Source organism: Euprymna scolopes, chromosome 22 (assembly GCF_053919585.1).
Source record: "Euprymna scolopes isolate OS-2025 chromosome 22, ASM5391958v1, whole genome shotgun sequence".
In the NCBI taxonomy this organism is placed as follows: domain Eukaryota; kingdom Metazoa; phylum Mollusca; class Cephalopoda; order Sepiida; family Sepiolidae; genus Euprymna; species Euprymna scolopes.
Genome location: NC_136503.1, coordinates 76,870,265 through 76,891,329, shown reverse-complemented (window position 1 = coordinate 76,891,329; position 21,065 = coordinate 76,870,265). Strand labels below are relative to the sequence as shown.

The following is a 21,065-nucleotide window of genomic DNA, read 5'->3' as shown; positions in this document are numbered from 1 at the left end:
AAGTAATATAAACAATCAGCCCTCATCTAAAAACATTCCGAACTTTAATATCCATTTATTGTTTTAGTATTTGTTATTTTTTTTCATTTTAAAAATTTAAAGAATATCCACATTTGTTTGCAGATCATCAAAAGTATAAACTGCAAGTGGTTGGCGACCACTAGTTTGTATCAGATTCACCAGCATGGCTCATGCTACGAAAATACTAAATAGATTTAGATTGTGGCTGATTAAAGAAATATTCACAACTAGTGGCTGCGCCGCGTCGGCACCCACAATGCTGAGTCAAACACAAAATCAAGTACACTCAACATCAAGTACACTCAACATCAAGTACACTCAACATCAAGTACACTCAACATCAAGTACACTCAACATCAAGTACACTCAACATCAAGTACACTTAACATCGTCTTACCATCAACGCTTACCTTTTGAACTCAGAGTATGGGAAATTCCCATATGCACGAAACAAAATCACTGAAAAAAAAAAAACCCTAACTAAGGATAAGGATAATGAGTAAGCGTTTGATAAAATGATGGTTAAAATTATTATGAACTTGCCAGGAGTTGAAACTAGAATCTTCCGATCCGTAGTCAGACGCGTTTCTCCATTGCGTCACAAGTCCTGTCCGTATGCCATAACTTTTTCGACAAAAACGAAACAGCCCAAAAACCCTTATTTCAGGCTTTTTGTATGACTCGGCGTCGTCCGTTACGAAAATTATATAGATAAGAAAAATTTAGGGACTCACACCTTTCAGGAAAAAAAAAAAAAAGAAATTTTCAATTCGGTGCATCCGTTCGAAAGTTTTATTGGTATATATATATATATATATATATATATATATATATATACACATAAATAAATAAACATTTAGAATTTTATTAATAGTATATATTCATCTCAAACATATCGAAACGACTTTTTTTATCATTTGTAACTTGATCCAAGACGGAATTAACAGCACAAATTGCCGTCCTTGTGATACAGGTACTCTGACTTTTTCTGAGGACGTTGCCATTGGTATGCAGTAATTAACTAATTAATTAGTTACAAAATCAAGCAATTGCAATCGCTATGAGTTAAAATTGAACAATTGCTTAACCATTATTTCTTATTTACATTTTTTTTTTCGTTTGTTCTATACTAGTTGATATACTCTGCATTACCCGGGGTCAAAGAGGTAGAACATGATTTACTGTTTTATTAACGTTGTATTTTGTTTTCTTTCTTCTTTTTTTTTAGATATGAAAAATAGACTAGCAGTGCTACACAACATTCCTCGGGGCAAAAGTAGAACATAACTTTTAGCCCTCTCTCTTTTCCACTAGCAGTTTTCCCCCTACCCTCCTCTATCCCTCTTACCTCTCTCTGGACATACACACACAGCTCACAAGTGAGGGAAATAACTCTGTGAAAAAAAATCAGTTACTTCCCTTTAGTTACTGGAAAACAGACTACATGATAATATTAAAAATGACATAAATGGCCATTTGACCTCAAAATAATGAATCATTTCCAAATTTTATATATTATAATAATCTGGGATTACACCGATTGAAATATCAACTTTGTGGGTGTTTATAGTATATTTTCCAAGTTTTAGCTACACATGCAAAAAGACATTTGCCGATTATATAATTGAAAAAGGCTTTGAAAATAGTATTCTTTGTATTCAGTTAAAATGAAAATCAAAATAAATATTTGGAAATATTAAAAATGAAATTCAAATAAATATATTCTTCTGAAATTGCATTACATTATTTTCAATATTGTGGATACAAGAGTTACGCCCCTTTATCACAAAACTACTCGATGTTATTAATATACTTTACAGATGTAGCCAAAGTGAAATTAAGCGACTCACCATTTGCAAAGGGAAATACATTTAAGCTATCAGGCCGTGTGCCATTCCACCCTGTCGTTGGTTCGAGGATCGGCAGGAAGTCAGTAGTGTCTATGATTTATTGAGAGTTGACATGTTGTATGTTGATATTGACAACTTTTTGTAAGGGGTGTACTCACTTTTGTTGCTAGGGATTTAGCTTTTAATGGCTATATTTTGAGTTATTTTGAGGGGAAAATAAATTAACTCTGTTATATATGCTGCAGACAGACTACTTTTCATTGACTCAAAAATCATTTTTTCAGTGTTGTCCCATGAAGAGATATACCTAAATATTTGAAGAAATGTGAGGGGGGTGTACTCACTTTAGTGATGCACTGTATATTTGATTAAAAAATTTTGCCTACCAAACTTCTCTGTTAGTTTTTGGTGTAATTTTGAGTTATTTTAAAGGGGAAATAAATTTACTGTTATATATGCTGCAGACAGACTACTTTTCATTGCGTCAAAAAATCATTTTTTCAGTGTTGTCCCATGAAAAAATATACTTAAATATTTGAAGGAATGTGAGGGGGTGTACTCACCTTTGTGATACACTGTATATATCTAAACATATATACACATATATATGTACCTATACATATATATACATCCATAGATATGCATAAATATATATGTGTGTGTGTGTGTGTGTGTGTGCGTGCGTGCGTGCGCGCATGCATGCATGCGTGCAATACTATTGGCATTTGCCTGCTGCTCCTTCAAGTGTTTGGGAAGTGGAGAAAAAAGTAAAAAAGTATGATAAATGACGAAGGGAAATAAGTTCATCAGATAAAACAAAAGTATAGAAAATAGGTTTATCGGCAGAACAATTTAAAGGAAGTTGTTAACTGGGGTAAACAAAAAAGCTAAATCGGAATGCGAGTCAGGGTGTGGTGAACAAAAGGACTTGAGACATCGTTAGTCTTAATTTTAGGAGTTACAGTTAAGGACTGCATTCAGTTTGGGACGATGATGCGTTTGACACAGCAGGAGGCTGATTGTGGCTTAAAGGAGACGGGGAAATGAATTGATCAATTGACGATGATAGTTTTGACAGAAAACCTAAGATCAGGACGTTAGTTCTTTGAGGATCGATTCCCACGATGGTGTCACACACACACACCCAAAGTGCAACTGATATCAAATACGTTCGAATCTGTTTCCTTTTGTTTTCTGAGTTAATGTTTCATACTTGTGGGTCAGTGTACCCCTCGACAGCCGCTAATGTGTGAGCAAAATAAAATTGTTTAATAAAGAGCATTAAAGTGACTAACGGTCAGATTTTATCAAGGCTGACAATGGAATTAAAAGCTCTTGGTTGATTTTTTTATTCTTCTTAACATTGCAACAGATTGGCGATCAAGTGTGCATTGCATATTATATTAACAAGTACAAATTGCCTAATGATTGAAGCTTGTCATCACCGACAATGTTAATAACAGCCTTTTGAAAATCGTTAATGATTCTTTCATGGGCTCGCAATTAATGGAGATTAAATGCTGATTGAAGTCATGCATTCCATTTGATAACTTTATGGCAAATCAAACTCTTTTTGTCTAAACTCAATAACAATTACAAAAAGAGTAAAAAAATGGACCTTGAATTTACTTCTGGCAACCTTATAACTCCTTTAGTCCTCACATTCCATAAGTGATTTTTCTGGCAAAAGAGGAAATATTTATGTTTTCTGGGTCCAAATATTTTTTTAGCTTCTTTACGTTAAGAGGCTTTATGCCTTGTTTGGATTTATTTATATAAAAAACAACAACAACAATAACAAAACGATTTATTATAGGCCTTCAAGTGAATACAAGGTACTATCATACTCATAGCGCGGGGTAAAATTAGAGGTTCATACCGTTACTAACAGTATAAGTGTATAAATGAGCAGAAGAAATTTGAATTTGACATATGCAATTCCATTCACAGCAAGAACTCATCTTCCTACAATCACTACAAAAAACAAAAAAAGCTTCATTTCTTAATCTACTAGCATGGATGCCCGGTGTTGCCCGGGTGTTTGGAGGTGTATGTTGAGCAAATAGAAAAAGTGGTAGTAGGAAGGCAGGCTCAAACCCGTATCACAAAGGAGGAAAAGAACGGGAAAAAAACGTGATGTCTTTGCTGTCACGACCACTGCCAAACCGGAAGTAACATAGGTTGTAATTAAGGCTAGACAATTGAAAGGAGAGGATGACTTTCGAAAATATCGGCGAAAAAAGCGACCACCCCCTGTAGAAAAGTGCCCAGTTGAAGGTGAAGGTATTAATGTTTTTAGCCAATTCTTCGATATTTGTCGTCTGAAAGGTCGAGCTTCAAAACGATACTGATCTTGTGTAAATCCGTCGCCTCTGTCAAACGTTTTAGGCAGATATACATGCATGATGATTGCAACGTCTTGTCAGACGAGTGCCACTCCCTCAGACATTTAAAATCCATGAGCCCAAATGCCTGAGGGAGTATCTATACAAATATGATGTTACAGAGTCTTAGCTTTGTAGGACAGCTAAGTCTCTCTCTCGGTTCAAAATGTTGAGATCCAGCAACAAGCAAAAGCAAGATAGCCAGCAACAAATTAAACTGCAGACCAGCTTAATGCGGGTACTGGTCTTCCGCTTTATGGTTTTTTAAATCAGAGATTTGCTTCTCATAGAAAGGTTGCCTTCACCAGGGCTTACGGGAACTCTCTCCACCCCAATACACATATACACACACACAAATATACACAGTGCTAGTTGGCCATTGACCCAGAAAAAGAGTTCATTCGCCCTTTGGAAGGTTTGTTTTTAATCCTCCAGGGAGACTAGCCGCCCTCCTCACCAAACAAGTCTGGTGGGGGAACCAGTTTAATCGCCGGTGACCCGACCATGAGGCAGGTAGTACTGGGTTACATGGTACCAGTAGCATATGACATGACCTGACAATACATACATACATACATACATACATACATACATTTAAACAAACAGGTGAGATTTATATTACAGAAGATGCCAATGAATAATAGAGAGTTGTTGACAGTGTTCACAGGGAAGGGCAGGGGGTGGGGGCGACAAGGTTGTTCATTACACTTTCTTCTTTTTTGCTTTCTCTCTTCATATTCAATCCTCTTCGCCTCCAAATCTCCGATGCCTTGACGTGTTGATCTCCGCCACATGTTCCGGTTTCTTTGCAGTTTCTCCTCACGAGGACAGGCCTATATTTGTTAAAGGCAGGGTGCGTTTCAGCTGGTCTTTGAACTTTTTTGTTATATATCCAGTTTATACTCTCATCACTAGACGATCAAATATATCGACATGTAAATATATACACTAGACGATAATATGTACTCATGAATATTAGGTTGACGCGAAAGTTCTTGCAGAATTTTTAATTTTGATTTCAAATGATGTATTTCTAAATAAGTTTTTGTTATAACACCTTTACATTATACATCATTTTAAAGAGCGTTCTTTGCTCTATCCTATCGTTTAAATTACAATAGTTTTAAAACAATTATGTCTTCCTTTAAGAACGTTGAATACAAGATGGAAAAAAAGCAAATTAGCACAATTTTCTTATTTCAATTCAAGCTAGGCCGAAAAGCTGCTAAAATAGCTCGTGATATCAACGAAGCGTTTGGCCCAAGAACCGTTAATGAACACACAGCACAATGATTGTTTAAGAAATTTTATGATGGCGACAAGAGTTTTGAAGATGATGAGTGTAGTGGTCGACCATCGGATGTTGACAACAATCACTTAAGAGCCTTAGTCGAAGCCAATCCATGCACAACTGCTCGAGACCTTGCTTCCGAAGTAGACGTAATGTATTGGGCGATGTACAACCACTTGAGATAAAGCAGAGAGACAAAAACACTTGATAAATGGGTGTATCACGAATTGAATGACAACCAGAAGAAACGCCTTTATGAAGTGTTACCTTCTCTTCTTTTACCCGACAAGAACGAGCCGTTTCTTGACTGGATTGTGACTTGTGATGAAAAGTGGGTTCTTTACTACAACTGATGATGCTCAGTTCAATGGTTAGATGCCGACGAACCTCCACAACACTTCCCAAAGCCAGTGTTAGACCAAAAGAAGGTCATGCTGACTGTTTTTGGTGGCCTGCAACCAGTCTCATCCATTACAGTTTTTTTTTATGCAGACGAAACTATTACGACAGAGAAGGGTTTGGAGGTGTATGTTGAGCAAAAAAAAAAAAAAATAGTGGTAGTAGGAAGGCAGGCTCAAACTCGTATCGCAAAGGAGGAAAAGAACGGGAAAAAAATCAAATGGATGAAATACATCAGAAACATTGACAGAAACACCCAGCATTAGTCAACAGAAAAGTCCCTATTTTCCTCCACGACAATGCACGTTGCTAAACCGACCTTGCAGAAGATGAATGAATTGAGCGACTAAACTGTGCCTCATCTATCATACTCTCCAGACATCTCACCTACCGACTACCACTTTTTCAAGAATCTCGAGAACTTTCTGCATGAGAAATGTTTCAAAAACCTAAGTGATATCAAAAACGCCTCTAGCGACTTCATCGCCACCAGAATGCAAGATTTTTACGTTACTTGCATAAATACACTTGTTTTGCGTTGGCAAAAGTGTGTTGATTCTGATGGTGCTTATTTCGATCAACAAGTGTTTGTTTGAGCCGAGGTATGTTCATCTCAATTTAAAAGTTCAAAACTGCAAGAACTTTCTTGTCAACCTGATATATCCAACCCCGCTATATTACAATGGTCTTTGTGCATGCGAGGATGGCTTTTGTTTTTACAATTCAGTTGTTGAAAATTCAGTTAGTGACACTAGGCACACGGAATAAAGTTTTTACTCAGTTATATTTTATTTCCACAAAATCTTTTCTTTGGTCTTAAATTTCTTAACCTCAGTTGATGGATTAAACAGAAACGCAACAAATTAAATTTATTTGAGGCAATAAAAGAAAACATAACAAAACTGAACGAACGAGCAATCAAAACTGCCCTTAAAACAACCAATTATGTCGATGATAGATTAATTAACTTCGTCTAATAAGAAAAAATGATAACGACCTATGTGTCTGTCGTGTGATACAAAGTCCTCTGCTATGGTATAAAGTGTATGCAATTTTGGGATAGCAAAAGTGCCGTTCTTTTTTTTTTGTTGTTGTTTTCATAATAGGTTAAATATGTAATTGCGAGTAAAAAGTAAGAAATATTTTTTTAATAATTTTTTTCTATAAATCCAACAAGAATTTGGGGATAGGGTGGTAATGGCTAAGTGGTTAACGATATGGACTCGAAACCTGGGTGTGCCAATTTCGGACCCAGGTCGTTCCAGGAAAACACTTTCATAAAAAGTCCACATATATATATACACACATACGCATATATATATATATATGTATATATATATGCGTGTGTGTGTATATATATATATATATATGTATATATATATGCGTGTGTGTATATATATGTATATATATACATATATATATACACACACGCATATATATATACACACACGCATATATATATATACACACGCATATATACATATATATATATATACACACGCATATATATATACGCGTGTATATATACACGCATATATATACACACACACGCATATATATATACACACATGCATATATACACATGTATTTATATATATATACACACGTATATATATATATACACACATGCATATATATATACACACACGTATATATATATATATACACACACACGCATATATATATACACACACGTATATATATATACACACACACGCATATATATATACACACGTATATATATATACACACACACGCATATATATATATATATATATATATATATATATATATATATTTAGTAAGGTGATTGATAAATTCAAATTCAAATTAAAAATTTGTTTCATAAGAACGAACAACAACAAAGTCAATAATTTGTACGATATTTTCGGAAATCATGTTTTTATTGCGATAGACATTAAGTCATGGACAATAATTTTGACATATAGTTTTTTTTAAACAAAGCAAAAATATTGGGCGTTTTTTTTTTTAAATTATGATCCCTTAAAAAATAAATTATTACTGATACTATAGTGAATTCGAGAGAGCAAGTTGATGCAGTGATTGCAGGTGATTGAATGACTTACTGACTAAATGGTTTTCTAACGAATGATAATTTTTTTTTGTATAGTTTTACAGGTTAAAAACTTCCAAGACTATATACACACTCACACACTAATATATATATACACACATCCACAAACACACACACACATACATATATACACACATCCACAAACACACACACATATACATATATACACACATCCACAAACACACACACACATACATATATACACACATCCACAAACACACACACACACATATATATATATATATATATATATATATATATATATATATATATATATATATATATATATATATATATATATATATATATATCAGAGATTATCCGAACAAGATGAAAATGTAATTAGACTTACAGAAATTACCTTTCCATTTGTTTAGCATTTTTGGGCTTTCTTTTTGTTTACTTTATTTTTTTGTTTGAATAAATTCTGACTTTTTTAAACTTGAAAACAAAAAAACATCTATGACTTAGCAGTTTTTTTACAGGTGTTTATTTTTTTTCCACATTTTTTTCTTTCTTTTCATGCAAAGAGTAATGCCATAGGCAGACTCTGGAATTTATTTTGGTCTTGTGGCTTTTAAATCAGATAAGCTGGAAAAATAACTTCAGTCAACATTCCTATGTTGTTTCTTTTGTCACCTTGTGTTTTGGGTCAACCCCCACCCCCCACCCACAGTAACCAGTGGTCGTTGGGAATTGTAGATATAGTTCATCATGAGTTTTCCATTAGGCATAAGAAACTGGGTCGTGCCTACCTTCTTTTCCGGGTTCATTTGAGATTTGGTGTTGTTTGCTCGAGGGCAATCGCTCTTCCATAGGTGGCAAAAACTATATGAAAGTAGAAAGGGATGAGAACTCAGATGTGGAGAAAGTATTTTTGATGGTGATCGGTTGAGTCTGTCCAGTTTTGTTACCTTGGTGATAAGATTGGAACACAGGGAGGAGCTGGTGTGGTAGCTAGATTTAGAAGTGGATGTAGTAAGTTCTGGAAACTTCTGTCATTGTTTACGTGCAGAACAAAGAGTTTATCAGGCATACATTCATCATCATCATCATCATCATCTTGCGGCCCCAGCCAAGACTGAGCTCACTACACCCTTCCAGTATTGCCTATCTGTCATAGCACCCGAAAGATCTTCCTTGGAGATAAATGCATCTCGTTGTATCCTATCTGGAAAAGTTCACTTTCGTGGTCGATTGTGAGATGATCTTGTGTCTCCACAGCACAAATGATGGGACGTGCACAATGCCCAGCAAACTGAACACGTCTTTTACAAACTGAGGTTGATACTCTTAAGTAAGTCTCCATGCATCATTTCGAGAATTGGATGGTTTCACCATGAGAGATTTAGTATTCTTCTTAAAAAACGTGCGTACCATTCATCCAAACGACGCTGTTCGTATTCATAGTGTGGTGATGTATGGAGTGACGGTTGAGGATATGTGTTTCAAAGCGAGAAAAATGATACGAGAACGATATGATGGATGCGTAAAGTGAATTTAGAGACAGGGTCAGATCTGATGAGCTCAAAAAAAGATTACATCTCAGCAGTATAAGCAGAAGTGTGTAGAACAGGAGACTTCGTTAGTGTCGTCACATTGAAAAAATCGATGAGAGTGCCTGGATTAGTACATGGAAAACAGTTTAGGTAGCAAGGTTAGTTGGGAGAGGGGGAACCAAGGAAAATCTGAGAGGAAGTGATAGGGATTGGTTTGAGAGAAAGAAGGCTAAATAAAGACCTGGTCAGAGATAGATTAGTCAATTCATAAAAGCTGTCAACACGTCAGCATATAAAACAGATATTAAACCGGATCAGATAATAATGATAATCTTATTCTTATCTGAGTAACTAACTTTTTAGTTTGACAATTTTTTCTATTTGGCAGTACCACAGAGAAGTGTTAAAGATGGTGTTTGCGTCCTTATTTATTTACATCTTCTACTTATTAAACTTCCTGCTGCTATTGTCTTTTACAATTTCTTGTTACTGTCTTTTTACTTTAGGGTACTTTTAAAGTGTTCTTACATATATGTTCTTACTTATGTGGGTGTGTGTGTGTGTGTTCTATTCTTACACAGTTTCTTGCCTTGAAGGGTCTCGACATGTATGCACAAATATATAATGTGTACATACCTGCTTGCCTTGTCTAGCGGGTGATATATTCTTGTCTCATGGGGAGTGGTACTTACTGCTACAGATATATCAGCCTTTACTGTTTATTAGGTTGGTGCAAAAATAATGTCGTTTTTATATTAGGTTGGTGTAAAATAATGTCGTTTTTATATTAGGTTGGTGTAAAATAATGTCGTTTTTATATTAGGTGGGTGCAAAAATAATGCTGTTTTTATATTAGGTTGGTGTAAAAATAATGTCGTTTTTATATTAGGTTGGTGTAAAAATAATGTCGTTTTTATATTAGGTTGGTGTAAAAATAATGTCGTTTTTATATTAGGTTGGTGTAAAAATAAGGTCGTTTTTATATTAGGTTGGTGCAAAAATAATGTCGTTTTTATATTAGGTTGGTGTAAAAATAATGTTGTTTTTATATTAGGTTGGTGTAAAAATAATGTCGTTTTTTATATTAGGTTGCTGTAAAAATAATATCGTTTTTATATTAGGTTGGTGTAAAAATAATGTCGTTTTTATATTAGGTTGGTGTAAAAATAATGTCGTTTTTATATTAGGTTGGTGTAAAAATAATGTAGGTTTTTGACGTTCAACTATATATAAAAAACGATATTATTTTTGCACCAATCTAATATTTAATGCCAAATCAAATCATTTTTTTAAAAAATGTGTTTATGATTCAAGTTCTTTATATCTTCAAACATTCATGATGTTTGTTCCATTTTACGGCATATCAACCTTTTTTTTTAAGTTGTTTAATACCGAATTCAATAATTTTGGAAAAAAAAAGTTTTATGCTTCAAGTTTTTTGTATCTTCAAATATTTATTCATGGTACAATTTTTATTTTTGTTCATTTTCTTCACGCTGAAAAACGACCCTGGTGTCCAACTCTGTCCCGTAGGGGAGGCATTGTAAATAGGAACAAACTTTTTAGTTTGACAAAATTCTCTATTTGGCAGTACCACAGAGAAGGTGTCATGTTTTTTGTTTTTTTTAGAAACCTGAGAGAATGACACCTCCACTCCTACTAGCGTGTAACTTAAATTTCAAAATATTAAAATAAAAAATAAAAATCAACTTTAAAAAAATTACCAAAATCTGATATTAATGTGCAGATAAAAAAAAGAAATTCTTATTAGGTTTTAAATTTTGCTTATTATTTTTATACGTGTCTTTTTACGGGTGGGGGAAAATTTACTTAAAGCTTATCACTAACCCTAAGTTCAAGTGACAACACCTCCCCAAAAACTCCCTAGCTGATTCTTTAATAAACAAGTGAAGTATGCATGGTCCCCAATGAGTGCACAGTGAACGAGGTATAAAATAAATAAGCTCAGCATCCCCCCTACCCATTTAGCCCCGAAAGTCATCATTGGATGTCAAATCCTGGTGAAAATAAACAAACGGTGCAGTTTTAAACCTTAACATGTGTGCATTTAAGTTCTGCACGATGCACACACACACAAAAAAAAAATGACTAAGTCCATCATTTGAAATCAGTTACATAATAAGGTTCATGCTTCATATTCTTTATATCTTTAAATATTCATTCATGGTACTTAGTTTGGCTGTTCCTTAGAGGAAAAATTGGCGTTTTTCTTTATAGCTTTGCAGAACATGATTGAGTTTTGGAAAAAAAAAAAACAAAAAAAAAAACAAATAACATCGATATTTACTGCATTTTAGGTCAGGAAGCTGATAACATCGGTCAGCCTGATCTGGTAGCACTAGGTATGCCAGCATGTGAAATAGATGTTAAAACCGATGATGATGATGATGATGATGATGATGATGATGATGATGATGATGATGATGATGATTGTTGTTAGTAGTAGTAGTAGTAGTAGTAGTAGTAGTAGTAGTAGTAGTAGTTAAGTCATATAACAGGAGAGAAAACGTCCTGATCCCCCAATGTATGACCCTCAGCCGATTCTATTAAGAGAAGGAGCCAAGGAACAGGCGGACAATGCTTGAAACGCAACCATACCATTTCAGTCAACCCAATTAGTTCATCGCTAATTAAGCTGACGATAATTGTTAGTTGTACTTTGAAGAGGCTTGCACATGCTACATGAATAATTAAATGTATCAGAATAGGATGATTCTCTTCCATTTATAAAACCAGTAAGTCGATCTTGTTTGCTGAACCTGCATTTCAAACTATGGTGGACATTTATAACTAGTTCTCATATTTTGCTTCTTTTCTTTTTTTTCTTTTTTTTTTTTTTTACAAGCGAATCACTGCTTATCAAGGCTCGAAACCCACCTAACGATAAAGGTTAATCAATGTTGATAAAACACCACCGTAATGATGCATAGTTATGGGAATTGGGTAGAATTCGATTATTTAAGAGGACGGCTTACAAGACCTTGTTTATACGGGACTTGAAAACACGATAACTATGTTATAGTAAGCTAGAAAGCAGCCCCACGGTATAGATTTCCACAGGCGGACAGTTTTAGGAAAGCAGGTATAATCATGGAATTTGCATTTAGTTTTAGGGTTTTTTTTAGATAGAGAGCAAGGGAAACAGTTGACTGTGGTTGTAGATAGACGAGGGTTTGTTGTGAATGGTTTACAGAGAGAGTACCATTGATTGAAGCTCAGTCGAGCACTTGCTATGAAAATAAGTATAGAGCAGAGATAGACTCATCATGTCTTCTCCTCTGTAAGAAAGAGAGTGTAAAGAGGAGAAAGGGAAGAAGATTTTGAAGCCGGTTTTGAATCTTGTCAAGGCATGATGAAACCGTGCTCTGCTGGAGAGTTATTGTAAAGACAGATTTTGAAATCAATACCTATTAACCAATTAATGTTTTGGCACTTCTGCAGTTTAGGACCTGTGGCGCAGTCGTTAAAGTACTTAGAAAAATCAATTGTAAAAAGTCATATTCTCCTGAATGTTGAAGGTTCAATTCTCAGTGTTGGCGATCAAAAAAATAAATAAAACTGCGGATTACTTAGGACATCTATCCAGTCATGGCTGATGGAACAAGAGCATGCTACCCCCTCGAAGTAAATAAAGGGTTCCGTTCAAAATTCCCGAGTTCGACAGAAACATTCCTGCGTTTGACAAGATACACCTGAAGAAGGTTGGAGCTTACATCAACCCAAATGTTCTCATCTTGAGTGTCAACTCAAGATGAGAACAGTAGTCCGACGAATCCAAATAATATAAATAACGAATCCTCATCTCAAAAATTCAGAATTATAAGAATCAATTAATATTTTGCTACTTTGTCAGTTAACAAAGCATGCTGAAGTAATAACATTATTATTAAGAACTATACTTAACATAAGGAGGAGGGCTTTGTTAACTATTCTGTACTTTTACTTAACAATTTAATGAAAAAAAAAGCTTACATAAAAAGTGGATTTAACTTGAAAATCTTATCTAAAAATAGCACAGTCCCCAAACTGCAGGAGTACTGATTTTCTTACTAATTAGAGTAATATAGAGTGACTCTCCCGTACACACACACACACACACACACACACACACACACACACACACACACACATACACACACAAATAATATGATAATCATAGAATCATTAATAAAATTCACAATCAAAAAAAAAATAACAAGTTATTTTTTTCTGTTACTTTTTTACTCAAATCATGTTTAATGTTTGTGCAAAATTTCAAAAAAATTCTAAGGCGTAGTTATTGAGGAAAATGCAGACAGGCGGACAGACGAACGGACGAGGGTGAATTTACAGGTCCACCCTCCTTTTGTTGGGGGACCAAAAATTATAGAAAAACATTTGAATTTTTTAATTATTTTTATTAATGCTTGCTTAAATATTTATGTAATATTTCGAGGTAAACCTCCTTCTAAAAAATCCAAAAATGGTAAAATCCAAAACGGTCGAATTTAAAATTTCAATCCAATGGGTAAATTCCAAATGGATTTTACCATTTTTGGATTTTTACCCTTCACCGGACTATCCATTCATGTGAAATCTTTTTATTATTTTTCTTTTGCCTCCTGTTCCCCTTACCTCACCCTTTTTTTAACCAAGTAAGATCTTTGACTTACTTGTAGTTTCATTAAATACTTTTATATGCAAAATTCGATCCTGCATTTTGCTAATTCCTGCCCTCTGATGAGAAGGAGAGTATTTCTTCGAAACTCCGCGGATTAAGGACTATCCACTTATCTTGTGCTTCTTTTTTTAAAATTAAATATGTTTTTAACTCTTTTTCAAGATGTCTTTTAACATGTTTTATTAATCATTTGTTCATATTATAAGCTCTATTTCCTTTTCGGTTTTATTGAGCTTTTTACATCTGGCTGAGTTTATTTTACTTGTAAATATTAACTCTTTAATATTTATAATATATTTTAAGTTTACCATTTTGATTACCTTAGTAAACTTATTTTAACTTATTTTATATATATATATATATATATATATATATATATATATATATATATATATATATATATATATATATATATATATATATATATATATATATTACAATGTGTTTGCAATATACTTTTTCTCATTGCAGGTAATATCAGGTTTTATCATTGTTGGTCATCCTTCAGCAACGTTACTTCAACTTTCTCATGAGAAATCTAAATTTCTGCTGACTTCCATCCCACATGGCTAAGGACAAGTCACACTTACGTGAACATTTGGACAATTGAATTGGCAGGTAATAGGCACTTTTTTTTTTCAAATAAATAAATACATAGAAAATCATAATCATGCCTTGGCTGACATTGGTTATACATTTTACTTATTCAAACGTTGCCATTCGTTATATCAGCTTATGTTACTTATATTAAATCTCGGTGATTCTCTCACAATGAATAGAGAGAAGATTGCCGGGATTTAATGTAATTCCACTGTAATCTCTGTTTAGTATTTTCCTCTAAGATTCTTTTAAAGCATTCTTCTTCTTTTCCCAGCTGATATTACTAGATTAGACTGCCTGGAGATATTGGCTTTCTGATAGAAATGAACCAAACATTAATGTTTTTTTTTTCTTTTTCCTTTGCAAAAGTCAATAATGTTCTGCAAATACAAAAACAAACACAACAATTTACTTCTAACAAAAACAAACAAACAAAAAAACAATAAAAATAAAAATAAAACAAATCAAACACCAAGATATAAAGGATTTGATTTTTCCCCCAAAAAAATTACTGGATTCGGCATTAAATAACCTGAAAAGGGCTGATCTATTATAAAACAAAATAACTAAACCAGCCACTCTTAGTTTTCCATGTCATATTCTCACTATTAATATTCATGCATAATAATATTTGGAGTTCTTTCCTCCAATTTGTTTATGTATATCGTTATCAATTCATCAGTTAAATCTATATATATCAAAGGCAAATGATCCTCACGAGATTGATATCGTTTTGTACCTCAATGTCTCAAACGACAAATATCGAAAAATTGGCCAAAAACATTAATTCCTTCACCCTCAACTGGGCAGTTTTTTTTTTTTTTTTATAAGGAGGGGTCGGTTTTTCTACCGACATTTTTGCAAGTCATCGGTTCCTTTCGATTGACTAGCTTTAATTTCAACGTTTGCGACTTCCGGTTTTGCTATGGACGCCTCGGCAAAGACGTCACTTTTTTTTTCACCATCTTTTCCTCCTCCGCGTTAGGGTTTGAGCCTTCCTGGCTATTACCACTTAAAAGAAAAAATTTAATACCTCTCTTCACCCAAACTGCCTACTGTCTTGATTTTACAACTTCTTTTTTTTTTTTCGGGCTTCTTTACTCAACACACCCGAGCAACGCCGGGTGCCCCCGCTACTCTCCTATAAATAAGACTCAAAACCAGTCAACTGTTGAAGATTTGGGCTTAAATCAAAATTTGTTTAAACGTTTAATCGCATTTCTTTAATCGTTTATGATTGTTTATCTGTTGGATGGTTAGTCGATCCTACTACATTTTGATTACTCTTAATATTATATCAGTAGGGTTACCCAGCGTTGTCCGGGACAAAACTGTAACATATTTCGGTACTTATTTAGAATTATACTTATTTAAAAAAAAAAAAGTATACAGAAAAATCTTTATGATGTACGTACACGTGCTCGTCACGGAACGGAGATGTTATATCTCCCAAATCACATAAATTGATCGAGTAGATTGTTTTTAAATAAGAAAATAAAAAATTATGACGAAGCGAGACGTAGTGTTTTGATCGGTCATGATTTATAAATATGTGGCAGAAAACTCTACTCGAACTTTTGAGATCAAAGTCAATCTTATAATGAACACAAGTTAAATTTGATTTTCTTAATTAAAAAAGAAACTATTGATCAATATACGTGATGTTTGGAACATGACATTATTATTCTGTATTTCTTTTTCATAAGTACAATTCTAAATAAGCACTCATATTTCTATCAAAATTTCTATCTTTCTTTTCATCTCTATATCTTTCTCTTTTTCGTCTCACTGTTTTTCTTTCCCTCGCCTTAACCTCCCTTCATCGTTTTCCCCGCTTATTCCTCTCTCGCTGGACATGCACACAGACAACTCGCCTTCCTATAGATTAGTTGAGGAATGAGTTGGCATAAGAAGCGGCTCCTTGATAAATCAGAATTACTTCCCTTTAGAATCGTTTAATAAAATGACAGAAAAAAGAAGCCCCCCCCCTCAGAAATCTAGGTTAGTCGACGACTACAGAAAAATATATATATATATATATACATTTGAAAAATAAATTGGGGGGGGTACAAAATTTAATTAAAGCTAAATACAGACCAATTAACATGATGATTTAAAAAATAATAAATGAATATAAAGGTTAACTAACCAGGTTTCGTTTCTCGCTCAACAGAGCTAAATTGAGAAAAAATATGATTAAAAAAAATAGTCATGAATATGGCGGGGGAGAAAAAAATAAGCGGGAAAAAAAAATGACATAGAAATCAAGCCCTAAGAGATTTTCTTTTTGCTTACAAAGAGAAGGTCTCAAGGACTTGATAAAAATAGTTTCTAGAATTTTTAGATTAAAGGGTGAATGTAACTTATTCAAGATCGTAAACATGTCAACACTGAAATTCGTGGCACACGTAGGGTTATTTATAAGGTGCTCGCAAATCGAAGAACCATACGTATTATTTAGAACATACGAAAGGTGGAAATTTTGCATAACGAATCTTTGATGGTACGTGTTGTTTTAAATGAAAATCCAATCTTTGCAATGTACGCCCAACATAGTGCGCGCTGCATTTGAATAAATGAATAATCAAATTATTATGGTGTGAGGGGGGAGAACATCTTTGCAATTGGACAACAACATAGGTCTGGTTGAAAAAACAACGTGTGGGTTCGATACAAAATAACATTGTTGTACTAACAAAGAGATTTGCTTAGCAAACCAGTCGCTGATATCACCTAACCAAGGTAGACGAAGTTAAACAGGACATCTATTAAATATAATTTCTTTAGATTTGTAAAAATTGGAAACTTTCTTATTAATAGTAGTTTCAACAATATCTAAGAGGTTGTAAGAGCCTTTCCTAGTCTCACAAAAACACACGTTCACATTTCAAGCTATGTCATATACATACGCACACACAAACATACGCGCCCACGTCCACACACGTACATATATTCACGTTCGCGTACATACACTCACATTCACGTGTATATACACACACGCTAACGCACACATATGTACTCACACACGTGCATACGAACGCACACATGGACGACGTCACTTCCGCTTTCTAAGGAAATACACATGCGCAAAAGACCACCGGAAACGAGTATAAAAGAGAGAGCAACAAGCGGCTCCTTTTTTTAGGCCCAGCTTTCGAGCCGGTTGGTCTACGAACCGAACCGCGTGCGTCACGCCCACTTACTACTATCTATGTGGGACAAAAGGCCAACAGACAGTACCTACACTCTTTCTCTCTCTATCTTCTACTGTTCCCTGAGAACATCTTCGCGTAGCTGACTACTAACTGATGTCAACTCTCTATCCTCTTTTTTGTCTACACGCTGGACTATCATTCTCATTTCCACTAAAACACTCATTTCTCACGCGCGAACAAACGATAGTGACCCGAACTTGAGATGAACACACATTTCCTATTTTTTCTACAACACCAGTCCTGCAACGAACATTGGTTACACACGCGCGGACATGAACACATGTTATATCGAAAATATTCTTGCAACAGTAAATAAACGACACGTTTATCTTATCCATCAATTGAGTCTTTGTTTCCTTCAATTGCATTCGTTTCATTATTTTCTTGTAGCGAGCTAGGGTATTATATCCTGGCATGTTACAAGGTAACCATTGTTACAAAGGACCTTAGTAATGAATTTAAGCTCGTCATCCAGATTAGCGTCGGAACAAAGCATCAAGCCCCCTATGTGCTAAAGTTTTAATTAAATTAAATTTATGGTTTGTAGGACAAAAAGAGTTCCAACGCGTACAGAGGCTGATAAATGTTGGTTTACCATAAACGGAAGTAATAAAACATGATGTCTTGGAAACAAGAACATCTAAAAACGGAAGAGTAAAATTTGTTTCTTTGTCTACTGTAAACCTAAGGACTGGATGAACGTTATTAACGGACACAAAAAGCATCCGCTTTCGTCTCGTTGTCAAATAAGCAAAAGATGTCATCAACTAACGAAAGTAAATGTCTGGTTTATGCAAACCAGATAATAGACCCTGTTCGTGAAAACCTACAAAGGTATTAGCCAACACTGGTCCCAATGGGGAACCCATATACATTTAAATTTTAGATGTTATTCATCTGAGACAACACCGATCAAGAAAATACCAACTGTGGTCATTTGTTTTTTAGTTTTTTGTATTTATCTGGACATACACTCATACAGACAACTACCCTTTATATAATAGTCTAGCGATACTCATTGTCCACAAAAAGGAATGAAAGGAATTCCTGCTTCCACTTCTCAATCCTATATTAATGGTTGCATGCATTATGAATTTTCAAATTTTGACGCATATATTCGCCAACAGCCGACTATGATGGTTTATATAACCAGAAAAATGAAAACGTTGAATTTAAGACATATTTTTCATGTAAGAAAAAAAATCATATAAAACGGTATTCATACATGAAAAGAAATTTGTTTGATTCAGAAATCCAACATGGAGTATTCATGTAAGGAGTTAGTTTCGTATAGGAAGTTAAATTCTTCTAATACGGTGATATCATACTACTCTTATTCTCTTTCTCTCTCTCTCTCTCTCTCTCTATATATATATATATACAGGGTGTCCACAAAGTCTGGCTACATTATGTAGCCAGACTTTGTGGGCACCCTATCCTGTAGATTATGTAGCCAGACTTTGTGGGCACCCTATCCTGTAGATCATGTAGCCAGACTTTGTGGGCACCCTGTATATATATATATATATATATATATATATATATATATATATATATATATATATATATATATATATATATATATATATATATATATATATACAGGCTACATAATCTACAGGATGCTTCCACAAAGTCTGGCTACATAATGTAGCTAGACTTTGTGGACACCCTGTATATATATATATATATATATATATATATATATATATATATATATATATATATATATATATATATATATATATATATATAAAGTGAGAATATGTGTGTGAGGACAATTCTCAACTAATTTTTGATCTACAGAATTGAAATTTCGTATATAGGGTATTCAGACACGTAGACAATTTTTAATCAGTTTTCATACAGAAATAAGGGCTGCTATGGGGTATAAAACAAAAATTAAAATAGGTACGTAGTGGTCATCTGATTTTTATCTCTTTGCTAACTGTTTCACAACTGAGCATATGCGAACCGTTCACATTATGTTAAGAATAAGTAGGTTTGAAAACACTTTTTAAAGCTCATGACAAGCTGGCCTAATGGATATCGTACTTAACTCACTGTTTTTATATTTTGATTTCGATCTCAGCTCGACTATTCTTTTACTAACAAGAAGTGAACTGTTAAGAAAAAAAAAAAACATAATACTCGAGCTGAAATCCAAACCAAAACCTAACGACAATGAGTTAAGTGCGATAACCATTAGACCAGCTAGACATGATCTTTAAAAAGTGTTTTCAAACCTACTTATTCTTAACATAAGGAAGCTGTCATGTGAACATTCAGTTGACAATCAGATAAACATCTGCTGACTCCACCAAGTATAAATTTTTCAATTTTGTCTCCTTAGCAGCCCTTTTTCCAGATTAAGATTGATAATGTTTTCCCCGTATGAATACCCTGTATACCAAATTTAAAGTCTGTAGATAGAAAATTCGTTGAGTATATAGTTTGAGAGTTGTTCTCTCTCACACACACACACACACACATTATCACTATATATATATATATATATATATATATATATATATAAACATTATCACTATATACACATTATCACTATATATATATATATATATATATATATATATATATAAACGTGATCTTGTCTCTGTGTGTACAGAATAGTCTCTACCAAACTACTCCGTCAATTTTTGGTCTACAGATTTGAAACTTCATATATGGAGCATTTGAACCTGTGGAAAAAAATTGATTTAGTTTTTAGCTAGAAAAAATAGTTGCTTAGTGGACAAAATCGAAAAATTGGAACTTGGCGTCAACTTAATTTGTATCGTCCACACATGTGCAAATATACATTGCATAATTTGCAACACTTGATATTTTTTAAACTATGCTTGTTTGACGAACTATGGTGTTATTCAATTCGTGTATTTCGTATTCTTATATGTTCCCGAATTTTGTAACAATAACGTGATTCTTTTCCTTCATCTGATCATTGTCCACATTTTTAGTCGCGTGCAAGCGACTCTATAAGTCACTCCGTCGGTCGGTCGGTCGGTCGGTCCA

The 21,065-nt window shown here is 33.9% G+C and overlaps 2 protein-coding genes across 3 annotated transcripts in view; one reads left to right on the top strand and one right to left on the bottom strand.

Moving 5' to 3' along the window:
• The window catches only part of LOC145243470 (putative histone-lysine N-methyltransferase set-23), a 416,813-nt gene that overhangs the window by 262,571 nt on the left and 133,177 nt on the right, over positions 1 to 21,065 (bottom strand). The window lies entirely within an intron of this gene.
• LOC145243469 (uncharacterized) overlaps positions 1 to 21,065 on the top strand; it is a 219,526-nt gene that overhangs the window by 107,255 nt on the left and 91,206 nt on the right. The window contains exon 2 of one of the 2 annotated variants that reach the window (XM_080106406.1): positions 14,692 to 14,838. The exons of the other annotated variant lie outside the window; for it this stretch is intronic. The gene's annotated coding sequence lies outside the window, so the exon portion shown is untranslated. The remainder of the gene's footprint in view (positions 1 to 14,691; positions 14,839 to 21,065) is intronic. 2 annotated transcript variants of the gene reach the window in all.